This window comes from Plecotus auritus (assembly GCF_963455305.1).
Source record: "Plecotus auritus genome assembly, chromosome: 8".
In the NCBI taxonomy this organism is placed as follows: Eukaryota; Metazoa; Chordata; class Mammalia; order Chiroptera; family Vespertilionidae; genus Plecotus; species Plecotus auritus.
Window position 1 is genome coordinate 120877857 of NC_137782.1, and position 13574 is coordinate 120891430.

At 39.7% G+C, this 13574-nt stretch overlaps 1 pseudogene across 1 annotated transcript; it reads right to left on the reverse strand.

Moving 5' to 3' along the window:
- Positions 1 to 4067: 4067 nt before the first annotated feature.
- Positions 4068 to 12567, reverse strand: LOC308256668 (peptidyl-prolyl cis-trans isomerase A-like; annotated as a pseudogene). Its single transcript has 3 exons — positions 12391 to 12567; positions 9477 to 9483; positions 4068 to 4370 (listed from the first exon to the last, which is right to left on the reverse strand). The product of its transcript is annotated as a peptidyl-prolyl cis-trans isomerase A-like (transcript).
- Between the last annotated feature and the right edge of the window lie 1007 nt (positions 12568 to 13574).

Sequence of the window (13574 nt, forward strand, 5' to 3'; positions counted from 1 at the left end):
AGCAACTTTTTAGTGCACAGAGACAATGCCCAACTGAGCCACACTGGCCAGGGCAAGAAAGCTGTTTAATGTAACAAAGAGAATATTGGACTTGGAGTAAGAACATTAGAGTTTAAATTTTACATTTTCTAGTAAGCAGCAAAGTCACCTGTCTCTGTGAACTCTATTTCAGATATTTAAAATGAGTATGGCAAACTAGAAAGTTTTAAGAGGAAAATACAGGCATTTTCTACATTTATGTAGATTAGATACTCATAAATGCACAAAAGTAAAATATAGCTCTGGCCAGTGTGGCTCAGTGGTTGAGTGTTGACCTATGAACCAGGAGGTCACAGATTGATTCCTGGTCAGGGCACATGCCATGGTTGCAGGCTTCTTTTCCAGTGGGTGGTGTGCAGGAGGCAGCCCATCAATGATTGTCTCTTATCATTGATGTTTCTCTCTCTCTCTCTCCCTCTCCCTTCCTCTCTGAAATCAATAAAAAAAAACAAACCCTCTATATTTTAAAAAAGTAAAATAGCCCTAGTCAGTTGGGCTCAGTGTATAGATTATTGGCCCACAGACTGAAGGATCCTGGTTTTGATTCAGGACAAGGGCGCTTACCTCAGTTGCAGGCTCCATCCCCAGCCCTGGCTGGGGTGCGTGGTGGGGGAGGCAACCAATTGATATGTCTCCCTCACATCAATTTTTCTCCCTCTGTCTCTTCTTTCCTTCCCTTTCACTCTCTCTGCAAATCATTGAAAAAAATGTCCTTGAGTGAGGATTAACAAAACAAAACAAAAAAAGTAAAATATACATTAGAACATTATAATCCCTCTGTTTGTTTGTTTTTTAATATTCTCAAAACTTTACAATTTGGGAGCTGCTGTAAGTATTCAATGTAAATAATAAGCTATTTTGTTGCCACTGAATTTATTCAAATTTAACCCTCTTATTTGTGTGTTGCTAACGCACAATGCTAAGTAGCCTTATCTTTAATCAGTATTCGTAATAGCCAGTTCCCTACCATTACTCCAATTCTGACTCTCAGATTGTCTCAGATTCTCTCACTATATCCCACATCCTTTCAAAAAAGGTAGGGATGATGCTGGGGTTAGGTTTTAAGAATGGGGTAAATTTTTTCTGTTTTCCCTCTAGTTGCTAATTAAAAAGCTAAAATTTCAGTGGTTTCTAAAATCATCTTTAAAACAATTTATTTAAGAAAAACAGAAGGATTTTGTCAAATTTGCCATATCAAACAGGTTTGTACTTGATGCATTATTTGCAGCCCCTAGATGATGCCTAGCTTTGTTTTAAGTATCTGTTTGCAGAATAGAAGAAATCATTCAGGCAGTAAAAAACGTTAGATACTGTAGGTGGATGTGACAGGTGAAGAAGTGATCAGGACAGGGTTGATGCTGCTGTGCATGTCAGGCTTGTCTCAGACTCAGTAGAGTCTGTCTCAGGCAATAAGGCATGTATGCTCTTTGACTAATATCGTGTGTTACTGTGAATAAAACAGAGGGAAGAAGAGCTAGCCAACTTTGCAGAAAAAAAAATTGTAACTTTTTAAGTTTTCTAGTAGTGAAAGAGTAGAAGAGTGGGATGTAAGCAGCAAAGTACTACAACAAAATAAAAAGACGTGGCATTAAGTAAAAGTCATTCATTTACAAAACCTTTTTTTCCCCAAAATATGGGAGTTTGGTTGGGGAAAAGGGTGGGTAAGAAAGTCTACCATTGCCCTAACCAGTTTGGCTCAGTGGATAGAGCGTCAGCCTGTGGACTGAAAGGTCCCAGGTTCGATTCTGGTCAAGGGCATGTACCCTGGTTGCAGGCACATCCTCAGTAGGGAGTGTGCAAGAGGCAGCTGAATCGATGTTTCTCTCTCATCGATGTTTCTAACTCTCTATCCCTCTCCCTTCCTCTCTGTAAAAAAAAAAAAAAAAAAAAAAAATCACTAAAAATATCATATCTAATAAAAGAGTAATATGCAAATTGACTATCACTCCAACACAAAGATGGCTGTCCCCATGTGGTCAAAGATGGCTGCCCCCATTTGGACACAAGATGGCCAGCAGGGGAGGACAGTTGGGAGGGACCAGGCCTGCAAAGGAGGGCAGTTTTGGGTGATCAGGCCAGCAGAGGAGGGAAGTTGGGGGTGACCAGGCCTGCAGGGAAGGGCAGTTGGGAGGAACCAGGCCTGTAGGGGAGGGCAGTTAGGGGTGACTAGGCTGGCAGGGAAGGGCAGTTAGGGGTGACCAGGCCTGCAGGGGAGAGCAGTTGGGGGCAAACAGGCTGGCAGGGGAGCAGTTAGGCATCAATCAGGCTGGCAGGGGAGTGGTTAGGGGGTGATCAGGCTGGCAGGCAGAAGCGGTTAGGGGCAATCAGGAAGGCAGGCAGGCGAGCAGTTGGGAGCCAGCAGTCCTGGATTGTGAAAGGGATGTCCGACTGCCCGTTTCAGGCCTAAACGGGCAGTCGGACATCCCTCGAGGGGTCCCAGATTGGAGAGGCTGGGCTGAGGGTCACCCCCCCCTGCACGAATTTCATGCACTGGGCCTCTAGTATATATATATATATATATATATATATATATATATATATATATATATATATATAGAAAGTCTACCATTTGTTTCCTGTCCAACTGCTTTTTACCTAATGTTATTAATGCATCAAAAATTTTAGTAAAATAGTCACCAATGACATGTTGACATGAGACAGCAATATTTGAGTGGAAAGGTGGCCCAGTTACAATACCCATCCCATCTCTTAGGGCTGCTGTACACTTGGTGTGAGGCTAGAGGAAAGGACTTCGCTCATGTTTTTCTTAACTCTAGATGTAGTTTATATTGACAATGAGAAAAATATTAATAGCACTCACAAATTGCCAAGAAATCTATTACATGAGATAGTTCCTGCTTCTTGGGCAGAAATTTTAATCTTAGGATTACTGATTGATATTCCTCATTACTGGTTCTTCAGTTTAGTTGACCATAAACAATTATCCCCCTGGCAATGTGTGTTCATAGAGAATAAAAGGAAGGAGGCAGGCAGGGAGAAAGGGAGGGAGAGGGCACAAACTGTTGAGATACATCACATGCACTCTAATTTCATGTTATTGCTGTTTCTTTTTGTGGGAATAACAGTTAATCTCTTCCTCTAGGTGCTTTTCAACATATGAAATTTGGTAATGAAAACAAGATTAGAATATAAAGATATAAGTAAGGCAAGATCTTTCTGCTTTCCTGTTTTTGTGTTTTTTTTTTTTTAATGCACCTAAATATATTCCCAAATAATAGCATTTGAAGAAATTGTGTAACTGATAAGCAGGTTAAAATATTTAGCTGAAATATTCAATGTCAAAACAGTATATTAAAAATGCAGATTTAAAAACTGAGTTGAAAGGGTAGTCATTTAGAATCAGTTTATGTTTTTATGCAGTTACATAAATTTAACACCAAGTCTTAAATATTTCAAAAATATCGTCCCTCCATAGTAATTTTATGTTATATCTTGTGATTTCTAAATGCTTATATTCTTTCAAAGAGATTGTCTTTTCTTTTCAGTTGTTCAAATAACTTGATTTAATATATTTTTAAAGATAGTTTTTATTGGTTTTAGAGAGAGAGGAAGGAAGAGGAACAGAAAGATAGAAACATCAATGAGAATCACTGAACTGCTGCCTGCCACATGCCCTCAACTGAGGATCCAGCCCGCAAACCAGACATGTGCCCTGACAGGGAATTGAACTGTGATCTCCTGATTCATGGTTGACACTCAACCACTGAGGGACAAATAACCAGCTGGGATCAAATAACTTTTTAAAAAAGATCCACTTTATATTTTATACTTCCATGTAATATCATAATGGTTGTAATTTCCCAATTTTTCTTTTTGTCTACTTTTTATTTCATAATAAAAATCTCAATGCTGCAATCCAGCTAGACTTGGAGTGGGTAAGGAAAACATGGACTCCACGATACTGCAGGGAGATCATAGAACATTGAGAACAGATGGGGGTGACGGGCTGTTCTCAGGAGCTACAAAAGAATGGTCTCGTGATTAAGATAACACACCAGTCCAATTTATTAGAGTTGTCCACAGTCAGCAATGGTGATCTTCTTGCTGGTTTTGCCATTCCTGGACCCAAGTGCTCCATGGCTGTCACAATACCCATGCCGTCTTTCACCTGGCGGAAGACCACATGCTTGCCATCCAACCACTCAGTCTTGTCAGCGCAGATGAGAAACTGGGAACTGTTTGTGTCGGGTCCAGCATTTGCCATGGACAAGATGCCAGGACCTGTATGTTTCAGGATGAAGTTCTTATTCTCAAATTTCTCCCCATAGATGGACTTGCCTCCTGTGCATTATGGCGTGTGAGGTCACCACCTGCACATAAATCGCGGAATAATTCTGTGCAAGTGGGAATCGTTATAACCAAATCTCTTCTCCCCAGTGCTTAGAACATGACAGTTTTCTGTTATTTTGGAACTTTTTCTGTAAACAGCTGGGAGAAGATGAGGACTAAGGGAGAACATGGTGGGGTTGACCATGGCTGGGCACAGGCGGCTCTGGGGCAGTGGCCTCTGCAAGGCCATTATTTTCCTTTTCTAAAAGAAGTTGAAGCCAAATGCTATAACTTAGTGGCTAGAAATTTATTATTTTTATTATTATCATTATTGTTATTATTAAGTGCTTTGACCACTTAATATTCAATAAAATTTTCCAATATTCAATGAAATTTTTAGCATATTTTAGATTACATGTTTTAGAGATAAAAACTATTAGTATGGAAATGTTAATATTTGTAATCATTTTGTCTACTAATGAACATTTTTTTTTGAAAAGGTAGAGAGTGATGGAAACCAGAGACTTTCAGCAAAATTTTGAGTCCAAGTTTTAGAATGAGCAGGTGCAGAATAAACAGAATTCTTATAAACACAATAATAACTCTGATGTTAATAAGAATGATTGGAGAACCTCATGGCAGTCCTCTTATCATGAACATAAATCACTTCAAATAATTATTATCTATTTTGATCCAATGTTAATTATTCATTGGAGTTACTTTTCTATGTGAAAATGCAACTGATTTTCTTTTAAAATTTTTTTATTCTTTTCTTGACAAATTAAAAGTGAATATTTTGAATATGGTCACTGAAATTATGACCTTATTTATAAAAGAGCCAGGTTGTCAGGGCCAGAAGTAGTATAAACAAACATGCAGTATATATATATATGTTTTAAAAATTTCTAGCATTTTTATGGGTCCACTATTTGTTAAATAAGTACATGCTCACAACATTCTTTGTCACCCAAAACTTTAAACAGAGGTAGGAGTATAATGAAAACTAGGTCATTTATTTCAAAAGTCAATATATTTTCATGAGTATTTATAAAATACTATTTTTATGGGTGCCTTGACTAGTGGCCCTATAAAATTAGGAAGGAAAAGGCGATTCAATTCTACACAAATAAAAAACTCAATGAAATGTATGCATGTTAAAATAATGAGAAAATCTGCATTTCTAAAACTGAATATATTGCATTCTGAGCATTTATTGTTTTTCTTGACTATATTAATATCATTTTTATAAGCCCACATGGAGATATGTTGCATATGTACTCCAAATATATACTAGAATGAAAAATGAAAACAGAGTTTAACTGAGAACTAAAAACCAAGAGACCACTATTTAAATAGCTCCCCACCTTCTCAGTTAACAATGATTCATTCATCAATATTTCTTACTCCGTTTCTTCAGTGTATATGGACCTAATTTGGAGACGGAAAAACACCTTTGTATTTAATAGAAAATATTGCATGAGCTTTCTTAGCTTTTAGATAAGCAAAATGATTTCAGTCTTAACAAAATTGATTCCAGCAATGTTTTTGCAAACGTATCCTATAATATATTTTCACAGAAGCTGAAGAAAGGTTATCTGACTGTTTTTACTGGAAGTTGGATTGTAATTGGTTAAACCATTTTATCTCTGTAGGTCCTGGGAACTCAGTGGTAAGGGTTAAATACACTGTCTTTATCTGATATCTCAGTGGCTGTATGCAACTCAGTTGGGTATGAGAGCCCGGAGATCCATGGAAAGGCTAGATCTCCCAGTAACAGCAATCAACTCAATCCTGTTTTGGGAATGTGGGCTCTGAAAAATCTCACTGTCTTCATAAGGGTCTCCTCTATTAGAGAATGCTTCACCATATGTCCAGTTCCAATCAGATCTGCAGGGAGTAATTTTCTGCATCCTTTGAAATCTTCAGTGTTTCTCACTCTATTTCAGATTGCACCTCTATTCCCATGTTATTGTAGAGTAACAATGCTCTGTGCCCAAAGATATCTGAATATTTAAAGTGCCATGCATTTTTATTTATGATATTATGGATATTTTGTAATTTTGAAATACCTTTAAAGTAAAATCAGATGATGGGAGAGATGGGAAAAAAAGGGGGCGAGAGAGAAAGAGAAAGGGAAGAAGGGAAGAGGAGAAGAGGAGAAAGAAGGCAGAAAGGAAAGAGTAAGGGGTGTAATGGAAGAAATAAATGAATAAACAAAGGAACTGATGGATGAGTGAGCATGGCCTGAAACCACAAATACTTGTTGGATTAAAAGGAAAAGAGGAAGAGACTAAGGTAGGAGGAAGAGAAACAAAACTAACATTCATTGACTTTGGTATGTTATAGTCACTGTGCTAGCACCTTCTCTATGTATGAAATTCAATCTTTATAACTTTTTTGTGAGATAACTGTTTTCCATATATTAGAACTGAGATTCTCTACTTGGTTAGAATCTGAATCTCACGATTTTTATAGTGAACTTAAGGCCCAGTGCATGAAAATTCATGCACTGGAGGGGGGTCCCTCAGCCTGGCCTGCCCCCTCTCACAGTGTGGGAGCCCTCAGGGGCTGGAGGTGACCCGGTGATCAGGGGAAGATGATGCCCCCATCACACCTCTGCTGCTGCCACTGCCGGGAGCACGAGCCTCGGCCTGCCCTGGTTACCTGAGCCTCAGGTGGCCCTGGGCAGCTGGGTAGCTGACATCTGAGGCTTGACTGTGCCTCAGGTCAGCCCTGGAGGGCAGGTCCAGCTGCACCCCATGCCTGCCATCCCCCACCCTTTACCTCCCCCCTGCCCCCGGTGTGGATGAAAGGACTGGGGGACTCCGGCAGGGCTGAGGGAACTGAGTGCTGCCATATTGTGCCTATGGGCACCGCCATCTTTTGTTGTGGCGTGACAGTCAATTTGCACATTCCCTCTTTATTAGATAGGATAATTCAGCACAAGAAGTAAAGCCATATTCATTGTCAAAAGTATACACCAAAAAGTATCTATTTAGGTCCGTTGCCCATTTTTTTATTGGGGCAAAGGACCTAAATAGATACTTTTCAAAAGAGGACATAAGAAAGGCCAAGAGACATATGAAAACATGCTCAAAGTCACTAATCATCCAAGAGATGCAAATCAAAATGACAATGTGGTACCATCTCATACCTGTAGAATGACTATCTTCAACAAATCAACAAACAAGTGCTGGTGAGGATGCAGAGAAAAAGGAACCCTCGTGCACTGCTGGTGGGAATGCAGACTGGTACAGCCACTGTGGAGAACAGTATGGAGTTTCCTCAAAAAACTAAAAATGGAACTCGCATTTGACCCAGTGATCCCACTTCTAGGAATATATCCCAAGAAACTAGAAACACCATTCAGAAAGGATATATGCACCCCTATGTTCATAGCAGCACAATTCACCATAGCTAAGATTTGGAAACAGCCTAAGTGCCCATCAACAGATGAGTGGATTAAAAAACAGTGGTATATCTACACAATGGAATACTATGCTACGGTAAAAAAGAAGGAATTCTTACCATTTGCAACAGCATGGATGGAACTGGAGAGCATTATGCTAAGTGAAATAAGCCAATCAGAGAAAGATAAATATCACATGATCTCACTCATTTTTGGAATATAATGAACAACATAAACTGATGAACAGAAACAGATCTAGAGACAGAGAAGCATCAATCAGACTGTCAAACCTCAGAGTGAAGATAGGGGAGGGTGGGGGTAAGGGGGAGAGATCAACCAAAGGACTTATATGCATGCATATAAGCCTAATCAATGGACACAGACACCAGGGGGGTGAGGGCATGAATGTGGGGGTGGGAGGGCAATGGGGGAATAAGGACACATATGTAATGCCTTAATCAATAAAGAAAAAAAAACAACAAAACAAAACTATACACCAAGCCTTTTCTATTCTTAGTTACAGTTTTTCACTACCCTAACTATATGATATTTAGCCACATGCTTGGCAATTACAAACCTGAATCTTTCTCACTACCATTTATATTTCCCTTGTGTCATTTCTAGATTGTAACATGCATAATATCAGGTCAAAATTTGAGGAATCTATGTGGTGTCGCAAATGGGTAATTTCACCAATTTACTCAATATTCGAACCCTGCTAATGTTTAGTAGTGAGGCAGAGAAGACAACAACATTGCTCTGCAACCTTTCTTCCTATGTAGATTTTCTGTCTAAACTGTATGCCCAATAATGCTGAAAGGAAGAGAGGGAGGAATTATGCATTGTGTAATCAGGAGGACAATAGAGAAATCAAATCTCTCCTCTGGGAGAGAACCAGCTACAAATTCTGTACACCCGTCTTTAAGAACACAATGCTCTCTGCGACACTGTTTCAGGACAGAGCTCTATTTCATTCCTAGAGAATGCTGAGGAAGAACAAAATGGTTAACTTTGCTGTTAACAAAAAAAAAAATCTAAAATAAATAGTTACAAGATGTAGAAATCCTATTTTAAATATTTAAAATACTGATATTTCATAATGGAAAATTAGCAATGAATACCCCCACAAAGACATATCACTATGTCCAATTTAGTATGCTTGCAAATGTTAATGAGGAAGAAAAAAATATATGTGAGCAATAAATGAATTGAAAAGGGTGTTCTGTTTGTCAAAGTCAACAACAATATCTTCTGTATGTGCTTCAATTGACATAATCAACTGCTTTTTCCTTCTAGAAACATATTTTTCCTATGGCTTTGAAATCCTCCTATCTTTTCTCTTAGTTAATTGGTTGTTTCTTTTCAGTCTTCCTATCTGGTTTCTTGTGATCTTAAACTTAAACATTAATATGCTTCGAAGTGTGGATGCAGTGTCCTGTGAACCTCTTTTTTTTTTTTCTCAGTCGACACACAGTCATTAGCCGAGTCATCCACTCTCATGCCTTTCATTTAAACATCAGCTTTAAGATAATGATTTGCAAACTTATGTCTCCAACCAAGACATTATGACATTTTTTTCATAATTTTGGTTTTATAAATTTAGTGACTACTCAATACATCCACTTGGATGTCTAATTGGCATCTCAAAGCTCATTATCTTTCTTAACAAGCTTTTTGATCTATTTGACCACAGAATGATTTGAGATGATTAAAAAATACCTGAGATTCCTTGACCTACCTGTATTCTTTCAACACAAATGTATAGCAATTTAAATTTCTAATTATAACCCAAATTATAATTAAATTAATTAAGATAAGATGGATGGATTTAATTAAAGCATGAGTGAGTGCTGCATCATCTGCCAATGGATTCAGAAACATGTGTCCCCTTTTAAACCCTTAAGAACAGGTTTGAAAGAAATTAACAGGAAACTTTTACTGATACAAATGATGGAGTTGTTAGCCAGGTTGCTGGCAGAATTCTGGGAAATGGAAAAGAAAAAATCAATTTTGGTGCCAACTCTGAGAACCAGGAATTTCAGGAGTTAAATGGTGGTATCCCAAGATATTGTCATGACTGGAGAGAGCAGGGAATCCAAAGAACTCAGTTCAAGGTTCAAGGTGATGTTCTTTAACAGGTAGTGCAAATTGTTTCTTTTTAACGTTGGCCCCCATTTGTAGCAGGGAGACAACCATTTTCATCCTAATAACTAGAATACAAGATACTACTAAGCTAATCACTTTACCTGGGTGTTACATTTAATTTTTGTACTGACTCTATGAGGTAAATAGGTATCATTATTATTCCTACTTATGAATAAGCAACTGAGGCATAGGCGTTGGCTCAGATCCTATGAGCCAACTTGCTGAGAATAAGCAACCCAGAGGGACATTATAAGGATATACATACAACTTTAAGGAAAGCAAGTTTTCCTGGCATGCAACTGATGCTTGGTGAACATAAGACATTTTGTTCTGAGCCTGGGCTTTAGAAATTAAAATGGAAATAAAAACTGAGAAAAGAGAAATATTAGACCCCTGGCCAGGTTAGAATCCATCTTCTGAACCAATTAGGTAGCACACATGACATCTGCTTGGTCTACCTTCTTTGAAAAGGTGCCAGTGTTCAGAACAGTGTTTTTATTTTTATTTTGGATGGGAACATGCAGTGTGTTGAGCATATAGTAAATGTCTAATAATTGTTTGTTAGTTAACATACTATTGGGCCCATTACTCATCTCCAAGCCTGATAAGCATGACTTTAATACTGCAGTAGCATTGAAGTGAGTTAGCAACAGTGTTTTAATGAATTGAAGCAGAGTTCCACTTCTATTAAGTGGGTTGTAGTTACTACAGAAATATTTTCAACCACAAATATACAATCTATTCTCTTTGCATGATTAACAGTAGAGGGCAATTTTCATTTGCATTACTTGTGCCTCACAGAAGCCCTCTTAGTAATCATTATGAGTTCACGCATTTTATTGGTTAAGAAAACTCAGATCTCACAAAGACACAGAGACTTCCCTGTGCCACATAGTAAATAGGATTTGAAGCATAGATTTAAACCCAGGTCTACTTTAAAGGCATTGTATCATTTAATGAGCATTCTTTCTAAGGGCAATTGCGTGGTCATGTTTGGCAGAGTTGTCCAGTGTTAATATGAAACTTTTTTTTCTCTCAAAGTTGCAATATATATATGAGACATGGGCCAATAGAGGGGTTCAGAGAATTTTGATGACTGGTAACTGGAAAGTTAAGGGTGACAAAACTAGCCACAATACCATAAGTAAGAGCCAATACATTTACAAGCTGCAATGCCAGGTGGCATTGTAGTGAGGTTCATAAGAGACTGGGCAAGGCAGCCCACCTTGCCAGCTTGAATATCTGGGCCCAAGAGTAGATCATGTTATAGCTTTATTTGCAATATCATAGGGGACCTTATTGTGCCCCTTTTCTTGTAAACTGTTTGAAGAATGACCTTATATCTTGTTCTCTATTATTCTCAGAATATGGCATTACATATATATGTACAAGATGGGGCAAAAGTAGGTTTACAGTTGTTTGTATGGAAAATAATATAATAATCTATATTAATAAAAGAGTAATATGCTAATTAGACTGGGAGACCTTCCAGACAAAGCCAGAGGCTTAGCTGACCTGCAAACTGCCCCCAAATGGCTCTCAGCCCCTTGCTTAGGCCAGTCCCCACCCCAGCAGGGACCCTCACCCTGATGGGGGCGTGGCCAGCCTGCAAATGGCCCTCAGCCCCTCACCCAGGCTGGCCACACCCCCCAGTGGGGACCCCCATACTGATGGGGGCATGGCCAGCCTGAAAACTGCCCCAGGCCCCTTACCCAGACAGGCCCCACCCCCCAAGGGGACCCACACCCTGATCTGGGACCCCCTTTAGGGCAGACCAGCAGACCCCCACTTGTTTACCAGGCCTTTATCTTCTATACTAATAAAAGGGTAATATGCTAATCAGACCGGGAGACCTTCCGGACGTCCTTCTGGACAAAGCCATGGGGGCGAGGCCAAGGCAGAGGTAGTTAGGGGTGATCAGGCCAGGAGGGGAGGGGCAGTTGGGGCAAGCAGGCCGGTGGGGGGGCGCAGTTGGGAATAAGCAGGCCAGCAAGGGGGGGCAATTGGGGGAGAACAGGCCAGCAAGCAGAGTGGTTAGGGGTGATCAGGCAGGCAGGGAGGTGAGTGGTTAGGAGCCAGCGGTCCCAGATTGCGAGAGGGATGTCCTACTGCTGGTTTAGGCCCTAAACCGGCAGTTGGACATCCTCTGAGGGGTCCCAGATTGGAGAGGGTGCAGGCTGGGCTGAGGGACACCCCCCATGTGCACAAATTTTGGGCCACTATGTAATAAATAATAACACAAGAATAAACTCACATACTCATCACTGTAAACTACTTTTGCCCACCCTATAGATAGATGATATAGATAGATGATATAGATAGGTGATAGATATAGATATAGATATAGATATAGATATAGATATAGATATAGATATAGATATTATCTATCTATCATTTATCTATAATCATTCCCATGTACCAGGAAGTATGCCATATATATGATTTTGTCTATGTTCTTCTCAACCCCAGGTTGCTTAAGTGACTCACATCCAATGCTGTCAACTCACCTTGAAACCCCTGCTGCGCAGCTGTTCTGGGAGGCTCCCCTTCTGCCTTCTGCAAGGATTCTCTAAGCGTCCTTGGCTTGCAGAGGCAGTTCTTCCTGCCATCCTGAGAAGGAGGATGAGGGTTGCTGACACAGTCCCTCTTAGAGCTTCGCCCAGCCTGGCCTGACGAGGGCCCATGGTCACCACGCCCTTTCTTTCCCTCTTCTCTGATTCTCCCCCCCCACCCACCCCTGTCCCCATATAGTCCTGGAGACTTCATTGTCACACTGGCTCACCCTGTCTGTGAGGGTGGGAGAAACTTCTGCATCACTCCTCTGTTTGGAACCTGGAAGAGCAGGAAATGCAGCAACAAGGGGCAGGCACCCAGGGCAGATCCTCTTCAGAAGGAGCCCTGTGTTCTTGATCTGCCCTTGTTCTGCCTTTCCTGATAACTGGCCTGTGGGGCACATGGACAGGAGAGTATTTTTATTGTTGCTTCTGCTCCATTAGAGAGGATGTTGCTTCAGGCAGGCCACCCCTCCTCCTCTTATCTGCATTCATGTTGCTCAAACTATATTTCAAATAAAGCAATCTTCTTACCAATCATAATCATAATCTAATCTATAATTTATATTTAATGCATGTTATTAGCCCCTGAAGTGGTTTCTCTATGTTGTTGTTGAGATATGTAATTATTCCTTATTCTGTCTCTCTCTTTTTCTATTTTTCCTGATCTCATTCTTTTCTGAAATTATGGTTAATTTATTAACTGTCTCCCCTCCCCCAGTACACCCTTCAACATGCAAGCAAGCAAGTTTTAAGTGAGTAGGATACTGCCTATTTTGTACACTGCTGTATCTACACATAAAAAATAACACCTGGCACATTTTAGAAGGTTAAAATATTGTTGCATGAATGAATAAATGTCTGAATGTTGCTGAGAAAAGTACAGAGAGTAATATTCTCAATGAACAAAAGCATTAGGGAAGGCTGAAGGCAGATGAAAACATCTTGTCCTTCTCAGTTCAAAGGATGGAATTTGAGATGTATTAAAATAATTTGGAAAATCCATAGGTAATCAAGATTTGGAACCTGACTAATTCACCAAATCAAAGACTATTAAATCCTGGAATAGCTTGTTTGAGATTTAAAGTTGTTTTCTGTGTTCTTGTTTTTACAAACAAGAGGATCTTGCTTTTAGCTTG